The sequence below is a fragment of the Perissodus microlepis genome, chromosome 18, assembly GCF_051167445.1.
Source record: "Perissodus microlepis isolate ML-2025 ecotype Zambia chromosome 18, ASM5116744v1, whole genome shotgun sequence".
NCBI classification, from domain to species: Eukaryota; Metazoa; Chordata; class Actinopteri; order Cichliformes; family Cichlidae; genus Perissodus; species Perissodus microlepis.
Window position 1 is genome coordinate 32,435,960 of NC_140478.1, and position 17,605 is coordinate 32,453,564.

The 17,605-nt window shown below is 41.4% G+C and overlaps 1 pseudogene; it reads left to right on the forward strand.

Moving 5' to 3' along the window:
• The first annotated feature begins 9,063 nt into the window (after nucleotides 1-9,063).
• On the forward strand, nucleotides 9,064-15,719 carry LOC146368613 (uncharacterized; annotated as a pseudogene).
• Nucleotides 15,720-17,605: the final 1,886 nt, after the last annotated feature.

The following is a 17,605-nucleotide window of genomic DNA, read 5'->3' on the forward strand; positions in this document are numbered from 1 at the left end:
TTATAGCGGTCGTGTTGTTAAGCTTTGGGCATCTGCATAGACATGTTTCTTTTATTTAAAATAACCGTAAACCAGCTTGTATCGCGGGTCCTGCGGTTTTTCATGTATTCCCGCTTAGATACAGCTAATTTTGATTTTTACGAATTGGTGATATGTTGTGGGGAACAAAGACCAAACGGCTTAATTTATTAAAACATGGAGAAAACGATCACCTCTTCACTGGGGTGAAGAATTGGGCCGCTACAGCATGGATGTACAAGAATAAATCAGTTTACACATCATATTCATATGAGTGCAGTCCTACTAACCCTCATGCTGCACAGCAGCGCTCCCCAACCTTTGTTGCGCCACAGACCGGTTTATGTCAGACACGGAGCCTTTAAGGTATCGTGGATAAATACAACCACATAAAATGATCCGACCAAGACAAAAACTGGTATTTTGTAAATATAATAATAAATGTGAATGTACTGTGTAATTGTGTAACTTTATTAGCAGCGTCCTCCTGAAAATGCGGCAACATTGACAGTAACATCCTCCTCTCTGCCGCTTAATGCGCCCTGGTCGCTATGGTAACGTGTACATATTTCTTTCAAAATAAGACACACAACTACAACAAGGGAAAGATCCAGGGAAACAGAGTTAATGATAATAACCCTGAAAACCATAAATTTCAACTCTCGTGGCCCGGTACCAAACGACTCACGGACCGCTGCTGTACAGAACCTGTGATGTCCAGACGGTGTTCCTCTGGTGTTCTGCTGTGAAAACTTTTGGGTTTAGGGATTAACATAGTTGCCATGGTTTCCTTTCTTCTCTTATTTGTTGTGTGTGATCAGGACAATTCTGGAGAAGATGGGCCTGCAGGGGAAAGTCACCCCCTTGCAGGCCAGAAGACATGAGATAACTTTAAAGAATACAAAGTACGTATGTGTGTTATCAAGATAATTCTTAAGAACACAGGTTAATAAATGTGCAATTACTAAGAGTTGTTGTGGTGTTTTTATTTGCCAGCTATCATTTTTGGTTTCCTCTGCCTTTAGGATTGCAAGTATCCAGGCTCAGGAGAGGGGGTCAGTGGGAAGCCCACTGCTGTGCTTGGCCCTGGTTTGCCCTCATGAATGAGGTGATAGGACAGATGCCTTCCATTAAGCCTCCTGTCCTAATGTCCTCTCTCCCTGAGGACACTCCAGGGCCAAGCACAGCAGTGGGTGACCAAAACGACAGCGATGACGAAGCGGCTCAGCCACCTACGACAGGGAGGAAGAGGAAAAGAGATGATGAGCTGCTAGACCTCATCACAGAGGACATGAGGCAGCAAAGAGAGGCTGAGGAGAGGAGAGCAGGGAGGGGATGGACAGACTGTGTTCACTTCTAGAAAGATTAGTTCCCAAATGAGTATGTACTGAGAAATTTATTTATTTGAATATATTTGTTACATTGTTATGTGTTGCATTAGTTTAAAGGTTTTATGTTATTAATAAATTGATTCAAACAAACAGTAATTGTCACTGAACTCAATTTGATTTACAGGCATTTTTAACATGTATGAACACAACGCTAACTTTGAACAATATTACATGAATATTTATTTGATAGCAATAAAGTAAATAACAAAAACAATTAAACAACAGTATTTCAAATACAGTATGTAAAGATGGAAAAACATTTACAGTTGTTCACACAGGATTAACCTGAGTGACCTGTTCCTGGACGGTTTCTTTTACAACTGTAATAGATTACAGGAAGTCTCTGGCAGTGTTGCTGAATCTGCCTGAGCAAGATCAGACGTGGATGGGGTGCTGCAACTGAGACATGCGGTTTGTCTTTTCTGATCGGCGAGTGGAGAATCACACAGGGTGGTCTGCAAAGAGCTTCAGGATGCTTCCTCCCACTGTCCACTGCATCATCCATCCACAGGGTTTGCAGGGCTCACTCGTGGCTGCCACACCACTAAGATGTTTTCAGAAATATGAAAACAGATGGTGGATGCTATATTATTAGTATAATACTTGTAACTCTGTAGCAGACAACTGTTTGATAAAGTGCTAGGTAAAAAAACAAAAGATTAGATTCTATAAGTTTCAAAGACCTTTGGTTTATATATTTTATATAATACAGTACATGTGTAAGAATGACTGATGTTGTGCCAAAAACTGATCGTCTGCCAAAAACTGACTGCACTTGTTGGTCTATAATACGTGAAACATATGTCAAATGTATCCCTCGTGAATGATATCAAGTCACCTTGAGCCACAAACAACATTCCTGTAACAAGGTAGAAGCTGCAATCAGTTTTTGGCAGACTCTTAAATATCCTTTATTTATCCAGTTCAAAAAAAAAAAAAAAAGGGTTGAAAATGTATTTTTTATGAGAAATCTGCCCAAGAGGACAGCAGACAGCGCAACAAATATATCAACAGTTCTGTAAACATACTTTAAGTGGACAAAAAGGATCCGATTGGTTATAATGTAGGTACAATAACACAGAGTTACAAAGACACTTGAAAAACAGGTAATTTTAAAATTATATAACCCCTTTGTAAACCCTGTTCACCGAAGTCTATTTACCAACATACATAAAGATATTATACATATTATACACAGAAACATTGTAAATCAGTTTTTGGCAGGCAAACACCTTTTGGATTAAATTATCCGTGTAATTAGCTGAGTAATTCCTAAATGCGTGTAGATTAAAGGAAATTATTTTACCTGGATATGATTGTCTCTGATGAGCCTCAAGTACAAAACATGCGGTTGACGACGATAAGGTTTTCCTAGCTCCTCGAGAATTACAAATGTACAAAAAAAGAAAAAAACGGAGCGACATTTCTGGGTCCATTTTAAAGTTTTCGCGCTGTGGCGCTAGCGACCGGAACAACACGGAAGTAAGGGCGGAGTTGAAGGCTAGAAGGCTGTCCACAGGCCATCTGTTATGTTGGATGCTCATTGTTTGTTCAATAAAGTTTCTATGGAGAAAAAAGGGGGGTGTCCACAGCCGCTCACTTCCTGACTACCCGTCTGTCTAAGGACACTACCTTGTGACGTAGGTTGGTAGTGTCCTACCTACGTCACAGTGTGCTCAGGAGGTGTCCTACCTCCTGAGCTTTGCCCACTAATTTACACTGAAGTAAAATAGGCCACATGTCTCTTGGCCAGTTCAGAGCAGTAGCCACCTTTTCAAAAAGCATTGAAATATGAATCTACCTCAGTCTCACGAAAGGTAGGTACCAGAGCAATATTTTTGCTAACATTGAAACTTTTTGGGGAGACTTTTAGGATTTCTTTAGTGGCATGTGTTTCCTGCCCTGATGACACCTTCAGTGCTTCTACTTCAAGCTACTTTAACCTGATTTATTTTTCAGCTTCTATCTCAAGCCTACGGATCTCCAGCCGGAGATCATAATCTGCTTTACGCACCTTCTCCTTCTCCTGTGCCTCCAACTGTAAACGTAATAAGCAAACCTTAAGCTTTGCATCACTGCTAGATGTTTGGGATGCTGGAGTGAAAGGCTTAAAGCGAGGCAGAGTTTGGGGAGCCACATCTGATTTAACTTGGGCACCCGGAGGTGTAGCAAGTAGAGCTTGCTCTTCAGTTCTCTCTGGAGAAGCTGGATTAGCAGAGGCTCCAGGGGAAGCTAAGGGGTCCGGAGAAGGTACCTCCATTGTAGCAGAGCTAATTAAGATACCCAACTCGATTAACCCCTCCAACAAAGCCTGCTTAATATCCTTCTTCACTCCATATTTTGGTACGGAAAGTTTATACTGGGCAGCAATACTTAACAAGTCATCTTTGCGACACAAGTCAATTTTTTCAACGCTAGGTTGATTAACAAAATCAAGCAGGTCAAAACTCATCTTCATCCACAACCATGAAACGTAGCCACCCTAAAAATCACGACACACTTTCATTAATTTAGGTTGTCCACAGCATAAAAAGATCCCGGACGAGCCCCCACTTGTGTTACGTCCCCCCCACCATGGTGGAGGCAAAGGTAGGAAGGAGACAGCAACACTGGACAACCACAATCAATGAAGGAGGAGGACAACAGAACAGTTAAGAATCAGGCAGGATTTATTGGTTGCTTGCCTGGATAGTCAAACTTAACAAAAGAGAGGTGGGGGAGGAGGACTGGGCGGTTGAGCCAAATCAAAGAAACTAATAAAACAAAAAGAGGTCGATAGCTTCCGGGGCCTAACTGAAACAAAAAATACAAAACAAAAAGCCTACCTAGCTACTCGACAAAGGGTCAGTGAAAACATACAAGAGTGGTATCAACCGCATAACCCAGTGTGACTAACAGTTTAAAACCTGCAACCAGTGTATAGGGTACCCCAGCTTACCTGTCCAGCCTCCCACCACACACAATACAAAGAAGCCTGTTCGCAAATGTTTGTCATAAAGTAAAAGCCAGCAGCCACCAGCTGGCCGGGGAGCTGCTCATTTGTAGTGATCCTCGGAGAGTGATTGGCCACCTGTGCCCAGACCAGCCAATAGACACATGCCAATCAACTTTGAACTGGCCAATAGGTGGAGGCTTGACACCTGAAAGATAAAAAGTACACCAAAAGCAAAGCCACATCTCTGTATAGTGACTGGTCTCATGATTTAAACAGGCAAATGTTCAGCATTCAAACTACAGGTGAAGAATAGTCAAACCAGATGTTTCCCCGTTATGTCGAGATCAGCTAGTCAAGTACACACCTACACAGCATGTTAACAAACCGTGAAAAAAGCCACACAAAAAATGAATGATTGTTGGTAAGGGTTTCTATACATTAGTATGTATGAAGGGTATGTTGTGACTTACCTTCAAAATTACAGCGGTCCCTCGCTATAACGCGGTTCACCTTTCACCTCGCTGTTTCGCAGATTTTTTAGTGCAAGTTTGCATGCTTTTTTTTTTTTACGTCACATTGTGTCCTGCGTCCTGATCGCTGCAGACGATCTCCTCCGTGACGTCTCTCCTGTACAGTACAGAATCGCTGCATCGATCGCTAGCAGTGTGACTCTGAAGTGCAGTACTGTATGTCCACGATGTCCATGAAACGTTTTGCACCGTCAAAAAATAAAATTGGCTACTTGATTTCACCTATCGCTGGTTATTTTTAGAACATAACACCCGCGATAAATGAGGGACAGCTGAGAAATATAACATTTGAATCCCTTTTCTCTTTTGCCCTGAGGCACGGGGAAAAAATATCGACAAGTCGATGAACATCATTTACAGATATATTGGGTAAATGCCCAAGACATCTATAGAAAGGATTATGAGCCTAAGCACAGCAGCAGACCTCCAAAAGAACAGCTTAAAAAAAGTGCCAATGAGTTGCAGCGGCCCAAAGTCCAGACCTCATCCTGTTCACCTGGCCGAACGTTGTCAGACTGAAGAAGTCACACACAGTTCTTAGTACTCCGTTACTGTGTCTCTAGCAGGATGGTCTGTGGATCTCCAGCTGTCTCACGGGCACTTTCCTGCTCACTGTGTCAAATTTTCAGTTATTCCTCAGCCTTTTTTAGTGTTAATGGTTCCTGCAATAAATGTAGTTTGCCTATAGCTAAAAAAAAAAAAAAAAAAAAAAGCCCCACTGTTTTCTTTACTGATGTCAGTTTTAAAGGATTACACGCTGCTACACTTGTGGATGAACTGTGTTCATATTATTGATGTCTGTCTTTGGAAAAAGAGACTGAAATCTCAGTAAAATTACATGTTCACATAAATAACATAACATTAATGTAATATACTAGAACATTTAGCTCAAGGCCTCGGAGAACAAAAGAACAGCCTCAAAGAGGCACAATCATGACTGCAGGCTCGTAGTCTGGTTTTTCAGCGTGTACATTAGACACGTTTATTTCACAGGCCACACACTGCTCAGGGAAATGAGCCTGATGCTCTTCTGCTTTTCCACAAAAGTATGCTGAATTAGCGGTTATCACTTCCTGTCAGTGATGTAGCCAAGATCGACAATCATCACTAATTACTACAGAAGCTTAGGAAACTAGGAGGCCTGCAACTCTTATTCCAATAAAGTTGGGTTGCTGCGTAAAAACTAAATAACAAGAGTGAAATGATTCCAAATCTCCTAAACCCGATTTTAGATTCACAAAAGCTGCTGGACTTTGTCCCAATCTGATATCAGCTGCTCAGCAGTCCTGGGTGTTCGTTCATGTATTTTTGTTTCATGATGCTCCAGATGTTTTCAGCTGGTGAAACGTCTGGATAGTTTAGCATCCACAGTCTTTTACCAAAAGCCATGCTGTAGTCATAGCTGCAGTTTAGCATCACCCCTGAAAAAGATCTGAGATGTCTGAGTTGGTGCATATGTTGCTCTAAAACCTGTAAATAAGTTTCAGTATTGATTGATTTCCAGATTCCACAGCCTCTGATGCACTCCATACTATCAGAGATTCAGGTGTTTGAGCTGATTGCTGATAACAAGCCAAATGGTCCCTCTCCTCTTTAGTCTAGAGGACCTGGCAGCCATGTTTTCCACTCAGTCCATTTTAAATGAGTTTTGTCCCAGAGAAGACAGCCGTGTTTCTGGATCATGCTCACATGTGGCTTCTTCTTTGCATGGAGCCTTAAATATGAATCTTTTGATGATACAGTTTCATGTTCAAAGTCACTTAAATGACTTCTCTTCTTTTTCAGCTCATAGAGGGGAAGAGTTTTTATCCACCTGCTGTCATGTAAGCAGAGCCTCAGAGAGCTGTGAGCATGACTGCAGGCTCGTACTGTGGGTTTCCTGCCTGCACACTGAACACGTATTTTCACAGGTCACACACGAATCTGAGAAACGAGCCTGAAGCTCTTCTGCTTTCTCTTCTTGCAGTGAAGGTTTTTTGTCCTCACAGTGAATATAAAAGAGAACGAAGAGCAGAGACCTCAGAGGATCACACATCTGTCTACTGTAAGTACACCGACGCTGCTTCACTTTATGTTTTTGTCTTGATTACTGTGGTGGAGAAAATTTAAATAACTTAAAGTAACAGGTGCAGTTACAGCAGGGACTGTTTCCTATTACTTAACAATTAAGAAAGTGCAACAAAATCTAAAAGTCACACTGAATCTAAATGTCATGTTTCAGAGTTTGAGATTCATCATTTTCTTTTTATTACAATTGTCACAGTCCTGGGTCTTTTGAGTTTTGGACTGTTGCTTCAGAACTCTAGTTATTATTATTTATATTTGTTATTCATATCGTAGTTTGTAGTAACTTCGTTTTGATTGAACTAGCAGCAGTGAGAACATCTGACTCACATCTGACCAAGCAATGAGTTATTTGACACCGTGCTGCCCTATTAATTAATTCAATTAATTGTGCCAAATCACAACAACAGTCGCCTCAAGGCGCTTCATATTGTGAGGTCGACCCTACAATAATAGATTCAGAGAAAAACCCAACAATCATATGACCCCCTATGAGCAAGCACTTTGGCGACAGTGGGAAAGAAAAACTCCCTTTTAACAGGAAGAAACTAACGGCAGAACCAGGCTCAGGGAGGGGCGGGGCCATCTGCTGTGATTGGTTGGGGTGAGAGAAGGATAAAGACATGCTGTGGAAGAGAGACAGAGATTAATAACAGATATGATTCAATGCAGAGAGGTCTATTAATACATACTGAGTGAGAAAGGTGACTGGAAAGGAAAAACTCAATGCATCATGGGAATCCCCGGCAGCCTACGTCTATTGCAGCATAACTAAGGGAGGATTCAGGGTCACCTGGTCCAGCCAGTCTGTCAGTTCCTTAATCTTAATTATGCAAATTCTCATGACCATTGATCAACAACCACTGACCAAAACCCACTGACCTCCCAGCCCATTGTTCCTTCAGTGGGCTGGTTTCAGTCATTATGCAAATGTCCTGTTTATAAGATTTGGGGAAACCTGCAGTCAGAGACTGAAGACGTCACTTGGATGATGATGAAACGTTTCTCCCACAAAACGCTACGTCCAGATGAAAAGAATCAACTTTTGGAGATTTACTTACCTGGATGATTGAGCACGCATCAAGACGGATGTAAATTGAGTACTGTTTCTACTCAATGTGAGCAGTCAAAGCAGTTTCTTTCTAATTCACACACACATTCATACAGTGCTTCTACTTAACTTTCACATACTCGCACAGATACCATCCATCCTTCTATTTTCTTTCACTTATCCAATTCAGGGTTGCTGGGGGGCTGGAGTCGACCCCAGCTGCCATCAAGCGAGAGATGGGCTACAACCTGGACACCAGCAAGCTCACATTTTTCAATGAGTCAGGAAATACACATTTTTCCCTAACACTAAAACTAAGTAAATCCTAAATGGTCAAAAGTGACGAGGCAAAACTGAATTTCTGGTTTGGTCGTCCTCAAGGACAGACAACGAAAAACAAACAGCAGCAGATGTCATGGTCCTGACTCTGGTGACTCAGTGTTGTTGATTATTAATATTCTTTGATTGGGTTTGTTTCTGGTTATATCTTTTGGTGTTTTCTAGTTCTTTGCTTTTGCCTCTAAGTCTTCCCTGTGTTACACGTCCCTTGTTTAGTTTCTTGTCTAGCGTCTCCTGTGTCTCCCCACTCAGTCATGTCCCCATGTCGCAGTTTGTTAATCTTGTCTCTGTGCTCCATCTTTGCTCTGTCTTCACTGTCAGCCAAGTCTCCTTGTTTGTTAATGTTTTCAGTTTTGCTTCCTTTCCGTCTCGTTAAGTCAGATTCGTCCCAGCTGTGTTTCCCATTCCCTCGTTACTCCCTGGTGTATTTAAGCCCGGTGTTTTCCTCTGTCCATTGTCACGTCGTACCCTCTCAGTGCTCCTGGTTCCTATTGTTGCTTCTCGTCAGTTCCTTGTTTCTAACTTATTTGTTTCTCGTTTTCTAGTTTCTAGTTATTATGTTTTGTTCCTTGTATTTAGTGTTTGAGTTCATACAGCACAATAAAAGCTGCCTCCTTTCGTTCATCCCTTCGTGTCCTGAGTCCTGCATTTGGGTCCTACATCCTGCCTGCCACAAAGTGTCACATGACAACAGGAAAGTGAGAACAGAGAACTGATAAGCTGTTTCTGATTACTTCCAGTTCACACTGAGCCATGGACTCTAAATCTGGTGGTAGAATGGAGATGGCAGCACTCGGCCGGCCTTTTGGCCTGGGGATGCTGTACGACTGCCGCAGCGATGAACTTGTCCCTGGTAAGATTTCATCTTTAAAGTTCTTTACATGTTCTTTACGTCTTTACATGTCACAAGCAAAGTTTCATTGTTTTCTTGTTGTTGTTGTTGCTTTGTTTAATAGTAATCCGTTTAGGAAGCACGGTGGCACAGTGGTTAGCACTGTTACCTCACAGCAAGAAGGTCCTGAGTTTGAATCTATGAGGGCAGGTTAACTGATTATTCTAAGTTGCCCATAGGTGTGACTGGTTGTCTGTCTCTCTGTGTTAGTCCTGCCCAGACTGGCGACCTTTCCAGGGTGAACCCCGTCTCTTACCCTGGGATAGGCATTTATAGTTGCAAGAAAAAAGTGAATTCTTTTCACTTAACACTATTTCTGTATTGTTTCTACTTGAAATGTTGTCTAGTCTTTGTCTTAGTTCCAGTGATAGTTTATTCAGATTTCCTCTGTCTATAAACCAAACAGACGAGAAACAGAGAGCACGTTTCTGCCATATTGGCTGCTCTTCATTGGTTAAATTCCCCGCACATACAAGGGCTCGAACAATCAGGCCCTGTAGTATCTTAAAGACCACCTAGTGCCGTATCACCTGAATAGAGCACTTTACTCTCACACTACTCATGCTTCCAGGATATTTGAAAGTAGAACATGATCGTGGCCTCCAGCTCGCACTGGAGCAGTTCACAGCTGAGTGTGAAGCAGCGGGAATGAGAATTAAATCCAAGTCTGAGGCCTCAGCTGGAAAATAGTGGAGTGCCCACTCTGGGTTAGGGATGAGCTGCTTCCCCAAGTGGAGGAGTGTAAGTGTCTCCTGAACGAGGGAAGAAGGAGACTGACAGATGGACTGGGGCTGTAATGATACAGATACTGCACGGATCACCTCCTGTCACAGTGAAGACAGAGCTGAGCGTAACACAGAATTCTTTTCAGTTCTGTTTACCATTTTGTAACCACAGAAATACTCGTTGGAGATCCGGCTTTTGAACAGGGAACTCAAGGGGGAACAAAGGGGAGGTCAATCAGGAGAGTTTGGGGGAAAGGCTTCATCCACAGGAAGCTTTGCTCTGCTTCACTGGAACACCTGACTGAGTAGCTTTTAGCGAAATCCTTAGCAAACAGGTTTACCTCCATTTCCCTGTGAGCAAATTTAATATATTCAGTGATGATATAGATTACTGGCTGCCAGTTCACTTCAAATGTAATAACTCCATACTGCTTGCACACAATAAATGATCTCAGATTGTTTACACCATTTACAAAGACGAGGAAATCCCATGATTTTAGTTTAATCACATTGTTTCTCTAGGAGATCACACTGCATTTCATGAGTAATTACCACTAATTACAAAAAAATACATTAATTTCAATCCAACACGTGAGGCCTTCACATTAAATTTACTTTCTGAATGAATCGATGAGTTCAACTTGATTTTTGTGTCTTTTTTTCTTTTTTTTGCAGGAATCACGTTGTGGGATCGTGATGCCCTGATGGAAGACAGGGGAGACAGGCCTCAGATATACAGTGATTTTGAAATGGTTTCATCTGAATCAATTCAGGAGAAATCCTCAGCTCTAAACGTTAGTGCGTCACTAAAGGCAAGTTTCCTGGGTGGACTTATTGAGGTTAGTGGATCTGCCAAATATCTGAAAGATACTAAATCTTCCAGAAATCAGGCCAGAGTAACACTGAAGTACAAGGCAACCACAAAGATCCAGGAGCTGTCCATGAATCATCTTGGAAGAGGAAACGTGAAGCATCCTGATGTTTTTGATCAAGGCTTAGCAACACATGTAGGCACAGCTATTCTTTATGGAGCACAAGCTTTCTTTGTGTTTGACCGTGAAGTTTCTGAACACGAAGATCATCAAGAAATACAAGGCAGCTTGAAGATGATGATCAATAAGATTCCCTTAATTTCTATAGAAGGTGAAGGTTCTCTGTCACTGACTCAAGAGGACAAACAAAAAGCTGATAAATTATCTTGTAAATTTTATGGAGACTTTCCTCCCAAAAACTCCAACAAACTTTCAAGATGCCATACAGGCCTGCCAAGGTCTGTCAGGATTACTGGGACCCAATGGAGAAAATACTGTACCAGTGAAGGTCTGGCTGCTGCCACTGACATGTTTAGATTCTTCTGCTGCTAAACTCGTCCGTGAGATCAGTATAGGATTAGTTCAAGAAGCACAGAGAGTCCTGGAGGACTTCAGTGAGCTGGAAATGAGGTACAATGATGTACTGGGAACCAGAGATGGGCATCCGATTACTTTTTTCAGGTAACGAGTAAAGTAAGGGATTACTATTGCAAAAACGGTAATTAGATTACCGTTACTTTCCCGTAGGAACGCTGCGTTACTGCGTTACTGCGTTACTAAAACCGTGATTTTTTGCAAGAATGTCTCATGACAGTGACGTAAGCGAGTGCGACGTTTGTGACAACAGCTGTGTGCAGATCAACAATGGATAACATATAGAGTGCGGGAGAGAGTATGAGCGTGCAGTGTTTAAAGCGTGGAAGTACTGACCTTACTTTGAGTTTGATTCCATAAAAAGGGACAAAAACATTAGTGTCTGTTGTGCGTGGGAAGAAAACTTCTTTTTAAAGCGAAAAAAACCCCTAAACTTCCAAGCAAGCACCGAGTAGCTACGACGTAATGGGAAACTCACAGAGAAACTCGTGGATTCTTCCACTGACCGCTGCACACCTGCACCAGGGTAAACCTCCGCCTACCCTGCTCCTGCTTTACAGGTGAAAATAAAGCAAAAGGACCGCTAGTCTGTGACTTTATTTTCTGCTGTGTTTTACTTGCATCTATTTGAAAGAGTGAGTGTAAACACACAAAAAAATATTTTATGTGCTGGAATGTGCAGAAAATAGGTTTAAATGTTAAACTAATTTATTCAAGTCAGAGAATGTTGCAGATAATTAAATTTTTGCTTGATGCATAAAGTTAAAAGTTTAAAACTGATAAAACAAGTTTTAAAAAGAGACTTTTCCATTTGATTACATTTTGTGATGGATTATGCAGAAAAAGTAGAATTAGCCTGACAGATCTATCGCTTTATCACCTATTCAGGTTGTAAATCGTGTTTTTAAAAAGTAACTAAGTAACTAAGTAACTAAGTAATTAATTACTTTTGAAAATAAGTAATCAGTAAAGTAACGGGATTACTTTTTTGGGGAAGTAATCAGTAATTAGTTACTGATTACTTTTTTCAAGTAACTTGACCAACACTGCTGAGAACCAGCACTGCACAGCAGTTCCCACAGATTGGTAAGAAAATTAAAGCTTTCAAAGAAATGTGCTCTGAGCTCAAGCTGGATTTCCAAAAATCTTTGGCCAAGAAACTTCCATCAATCCGAGGAGGAGGAGAAGAGGAAGCTGAGCTTGCAGAGATCCTGAAGAAGAGACATTCTTCACCTTTCAGCAGCAAAAGCCTGAACGAGTGGATGGACTGTAAAGAGAGAGAAGTTGACACTTTAATGTCTTTTACCAGCAGGATGAAAAACACCAAAATCATCTCGTCTCAAAATGATCTGTACAAGGAAAGTCTGAGTGCAGAGCATGTTGTGTGTTTTGTTTTCACCTCTCTGGGAAAGGATGAACCGTACCTCTCAGCTTTATCAAGATACTTAAAAGGAAAAACCAACCCAGACCTTCAAGATCCTCACACTCATGATGTAGAGAAGGAACAATGGTACGCCTCAAAAGAAGTAACAGCTGAAATGAGGAGAAAAGCAAAACTCTTCAGTGATTTTGCAGAGGCCAACAAGGAGAACAAGAACATGAAGTTCCTGACAGTGGGGTTAACTAATGAGACACAGGAAGGTTCCAGCATCCACCTTTATGAAGGTGGATTCGCTGTCAGTGAGAACTTTGAGCCTCCTTCAAAGCCTGAAACTGTGACAGCAGCTGACATAAACCACAACAGTGTGACACTGAAGATTTCTCCACCCAGATTTGGAGCAGAGAACATCACCTCCTACTCTGTTGAGCACTGTGTCAGTGGAGAGGATGGATGGCAGCAGAAGACAGAAGCAAAGGCTGAAGAAGTCACAGTGAGAGATCTGAAGCCAAACACAGAGTATGTGTTCAGATGCAGAGCAGTGACCTCAGCGGGTGTCGGGCCGGATAATCAAGTTTCTATTAAAACCTTACCCTGCAGCCCTCCTGGAAAACCTCGACTTGAACCAAATTCAACTGAGATATCAGTGAGCTGGGAGAAACCTGCTGAGCTCGGAGAGGATGTGCAGATATTGAGCTACATGGTGGAGTATTCAAAAACAGATGAGAATGAGGAAGCTCTGCAGTGGAACCAAACAGAGTCAGCAGGTGAAAAGGTGATCCTGTCAGGTCTCCAGTCAGATGCAGAATATGCAGTCAGGGTCAGATGTGATTGTGGTTCAGCTGGAAGAAGCAAAGAAAGCATCACTGTTAAAGTCTGCACAACAACATTTAACCGCCTCGCAGAACTTCTCAGGATTAAAAGTAAAAAGATCAAATCTGATTCCCCCTCAGTTTACAAACTGCCTCTGACAGAAGAACACATGAACATATATGGATGCAGGAAGTTTAACTTTGGAGAAGAAAGCACGAGGCTGAATCGTACAATAATGGTTTTTGGAGCGACTGGATCAGGAAAGTCCACTCTGATCGATGGGATGATCAACTACATTGTTGGTGTCGAGTGGGAGGACAGTTTCAGGTTTAAATTCATTAATGAGGATCAGTCAACATCACGAGCTCACAGTCAGACCTCTGAAGTCACTGTTTACAAAATCAACCACCAGGATGGATTTCAAATCCCGTTCTCTCTGACCATTATTGACACTCCAGGCTTTGGAGATACAAGAGGCATAGAAAGAGACAGAGAGATCACAGAGCAGCTACGTAATCTCTTCTCTGCTCAGCACGGTGTCACTGACATTGATGCTGTGTGTTTTGTAGCTCAGGCTGCTTCAGCACAACTCACAGCAACACAGAAATATGTGTTTGATTCAGTGCTCTCAATCTTTGCCAAAGATGTGGCAGAAAACATCAGGATCCTGGTGACGTTTGCAGACGGTCAGCGTCCTCCAGTTCTAGAGGCAGTGAGAGCTTCAGGTGTCCCATTACCTACAGCTGATGATGGGCTGCCTGTTCACTTCAAATTTAATAATTCAGCCTTGTTTGCACACAACAGATCATCTGAAGAAGTCAGTTGGAGGAAGGGTAATAACGGAGGCTTTGATCAGATGTTTTGGTTAATGGGGGCAGAAAGCATGAAGAGTTTTTTTGCTGCTCTGAATAAAATAGAAACTTAAAGCTTGTCACTGACAAAGGAAGTCCTCAGAGAAAGAAAGCAGCTCGAGATTTCAGTTGAGAATCTGCAGGTACAAGTGAAACTTGGGTTAGCCAAGTTTGAGGAGATAAAAGAGATAAGTGAGAAACCTAACAAATATGGAGCAGAGAGGAGGCGATACCTGGAAATGGAGAAGATGGTTGCTGAAAAACTGAAGGCTGAATATGAAACGTTACAGGTTGAAGTGATGAAACTGATAGAGAAATCTTCTAAGTGTCTGAACAGACTTAAAGAGACATCACTGAAGACAAACCCTCTGTATATTCCAGCGTACATCGACATGCTTATTGAAGGAGAGAAATATAATGGCAAACCAGGCTGGAAGAGACGAGTTGAGTCTCTGAAAGGAAAAGCAGAGATCATGGCTAGAATAGACAAAGGAGAGAAACTCCTTCACTGAACATTCATGTGATCACAAAGCAGAACGAGGAAAAGATCAAGATCAGTTTGAACTCAGTCGACAACAGTGTTGGGACTAACGCGTTATTAAGTAACGCGTTACAGTAACTACGTTATTATTGTGGTAACGAGCACGGTAACTAGTTATTATGCCAAAACCAGGAACGCGTTACTCGTTACTGGGATTTAAATAGGCTCGTTATTCGTTACTTCGTGTGGTGGCTATCGCGGAGCTTCCGCAGATTCAATAACATTAGCAAGTGGTTGAGGCCAGCAGGTGGATGAAGGAAAAGGGAGGCAAGAGGAGAGACCCGAAGCGGCCGCTGGTCCGAGAGTGTCAGGTGAACTGAACTTCAGGTAAGAAGTTATAACCTGCAGTCCATCTGGGTCAGATATGAACCAAGTTTAGTTGGAGTTTATTTTCGTTATGCTGACTTTTTCATACTGCGTGCTAGCTAGCATGACGGAGTTTCTATACAGCTGGGTGGTGCTATGATACTGATGTTGAACTTTATTTTGTTCATAGGTTAATTATTAGAGTTTCCAACCGTCCCGTAAAAAACGGAATCGTCTCGTATTCAGAGAAAATATTACGCGTTTCTTATTGAGGTGAAAAGGAACAGTTTGTCCCGGACTTCAGCTACAATGAAAAAGACACAAAGCTGGAGTTATTCTGTGTCTTTGCTGCACAGCTGCCTCTTCTTCTCTCATTCTCTCCCCCTCCCTCTCCTGTTTCTACTTCAATCATGAAACTGATCAATGATCAGCTGATCGGCTTTTCTCTCTTGTTTATTTATCGGCCACTTTGCGCCAGAAAGAGGAAACCAGCGGATGTCGCGCTAAACAACAGCAGCACTTTTAAGCTTGATCAGTTGTTGTTAGAATTTATTTAATATTAATTTCTAGTATCAGCTGATGTTTGCTGGAGCCACAGCTGTAAAGCTGCTGGTCATGATGTCGGTTTGGATATGTGGTGAGAGGGAAACATGCAGATGAAACCAGGAGATGTCCTTACTGAATCATCAGAGCTGTGATGGAGAAACAGGTTTACCTTTTAGGTGACATGAATGAGTTGAAGAGAAGTTATGAGCTGTTTCTGAGAGACAAATAACACCAGGATCCTTTTCTAAGTAGCTGACAGCTGGTAACTGTGCAGGGGCGGGTCTAGCAAAGTGTTGCCAGGGGTCCAGGTAGGGCATTAACAGGGAAAGGGGGGCACAAGGAAATACTTTCTTATTCTCATTTAAAATGTCTCGCTTTTAAAAAAATAATTATCTGAGTCTTACAACAAACAATTGATAGATTGATACATATATACCATCAGAACAGTGTACATCACTGTCACAACAGTGTTTATTTTCATTCAAAGGCTTTATGATTTTTCCTATAATGGTCTAGTCAAAATGCCCGGGACGATTTTTTTGTCCCAGTCCAGCTCTGTATGCGGCTCATCTTCAGTCTGGTGTTTCCTACATCTTCCTATTCAGAAGGCAGAATTTCCGAGTTCTGAGTACAATCGAAAGCACCACGACTGCAGTTTTTGTGTTGGATGTAAAAAGCAGGCTAGGATAGAATCAGGTGTGGGATTTCTCTCGTGGAAATGTGCACATTATTTTTTCCTTTCTATTGGTAGGTGGCACAGTGCACTTGTGGCAAGTAAGCAAGCTAGAAGACTGGCAATCTTGCTGGGTATCCAGTTACGGAAGCAACACATTAACAAGAGAATTCTGAGTAAAACCAAAGTTACTTTCCCTAGTAACTAGTTACTCTGAAAGTAACGAGTAACTTGAAGTAACTGAGTTACTTTTGATAGAAGTAACTAGTAATGTAACTAAGTTACTAATTTAAAGTAACTTACCCAACACTGGTCGACAAAGACAAATAACACATAAAAAATCTCATATTTACTGTGTTCTGCCTGATAGATCTCATTTTAAACTGATTTATCTTTAACATAGAAGTGTTAAATATATTTTGTTGGACTTTACAATGTTCAACTTTTTACTTTTTGTTTTCAGCATATTTTAAATTCTTTAAGTTTGATCTAATATTGCGTTTATTTTCTCAGTGACTCCTGATGTTGATGTTTATGGAGTTTTTAATGTGTTGATTTTTATGCTTTTATTTAAAAAGTGTAATTTTACTTTTTGTTTACTTTCCTGTAATTTTTCTGGATTTTTCTGTAATTTAGTTGCTTCATAAAACACAGTAAATGTTTATCAGCTATCAAACGTAGTTTTACTAACTCACAGGTGTCATTTACACATTCACAGCTTCATTTTCATTTACTTCCTGTCCACTCGTTTTTAAATTTACGCTCAGTAACTTAACACAGTGCTTGTGGTTTGGCCAGCAGCCCAGCAGAGGGCGCTCCCTTCCAGCAGAGTCCTCAGTAATGTCTGACAGTGAGGCAGCATGAAGAACTTCAGCCGTCTGAAACCAGCTCGAATGTTTCCAGTAAAGCTGTGCTCCTTTAGTCTCTGTGCATTTACTACATTACACATTATTTTATTAGAATCATTGAATCTGGCAGTTCTGAGCTCTGTATTCTAGTGATGGGATTTCCGGCTCTTTTTAGAGAACCGGCTCTTTTGGCTCCGACAAGGCTCTGCAGGTTGTTTTGTTGCTTTAATTAATTTATTATTAACAATAATATAAAATTATGCACAAAAGGAATTACTAATGTAAAAAAAGTGGTTTT